The sequence below is a fragment of the Lolium rigidum genome, chromosome 1 (genome assembly GCF_022539505.1).
Source record: "Lolium rigidum isolate FL_2022 chromosome 1, APGP_CSIRO_Lrig_0.1, whole genome shotgun sequence".
Taxonomy (NCBI): Eukaryota; Viridiplantae; Streptophyta; class Magnoliopsida; order Poales; family Poaceae; genus Lolium; species Lolium rigidum.
The window spans coordinates 111,258,685-111,259,876 of NC_061508.1; positions in this window are offsets into that span (position 1 = coordinate 111,258,685).

Sequence of the window (1,192 nt, forward strand, 5' to 3'; positions counted from 1 at the left end):
AGCAATTGCTCGTGCTTATTCAAGCTCGCGTGCTCCCTGTCCAGCGACAGAATTCTTTTATTCTTTCCTTATGCTTTGCACCTATAGAGGAGCTGCATTACTGGAACCATAACGAATAGCAAATGGAGTGCTTGGGCTGTGCGCGGAGCTTCCATCAGCGACCATGTCAGTACAAGGAGCTCGCACCGGCAGTGCAAGCATAACATCAGTTCAGTTCGAGCCTGCTCTAGCAATTCACTAGAACAGTTGACTCTGATTTGAGCCGAGATAAAATAGTCAGCCGGTGGCCGCTGCTCGCTGCACGCGGCGCCGGAGACCAGCGTGCCAAACGCGGCCGCCAGGAGACAAGCCCCGCCGTCTCGAATCACCAACGCGCCCGCGAGCGAGCGGCGAAATTTTCAGTACATAGTAACAAAATCGTACTGTAAACTGGACAGAGATAGCACTCGATAGAAAAAAAACCAGAGGAACCAGCCGTCACCAACTTGATTCACCGTGCTTCCCGCCGGAGACGAAGAAGGAAGTGGAGGGAACCTGGCTGGGCGCCGCCGAAATTAGGGGATTCAAGTGCGGAGGATATTGGCTTGAAGCCATCAGCAGCGTCGCGGGGATGTTCAATTCGGGCCCCAGAAAAGTCCGATTCCGGGGAGCGAGGAAGTCCAGGCAGCGATGGGGAACACCCTCGCGCACGAGGTTGGGAGGGCGGTGGCCGACGCTGAGCCGGTGAGGGCCTGTTGGTTCGCCTACATGGAGTACGAGGTCAGGAGGGAGCGCTCTGGTGTGGCCGCCATCCATGAAGGATCCTAGAGCGAAGACCAGCGGGAGCTTCTGCGGCATGGCGGCGGGGAAGTGTTCTGGTCGGCGGGGGAGGAAGGGGACGGTTGGCGAAGGAGCTTTGCCGGATGGCACAGCGGCACTAGGCCAACGTCGCCGTGGTGTGCTGGCGGGAGCTCGAAAGGGGGGGCATGACCAGCGGCGGCTCGGTGGGCGCGCGGCCGACGGCGCATCGAGGGCTCGGCGGCGGATCGGGGGCGCGTGGTCGGCGGCTGCTCGGAGGCGCGTGGGCCGCGTCGCCGGCGGCGGCTCAGGGGCGCATGGTGGCCGGGGGGAATTGCTGTGGGTGGGAGGTTAGAGATGGATGCGTGGGTTGATTTTTACGTTTTCATTTTCGACCGGATCGTCTCCTCTTATA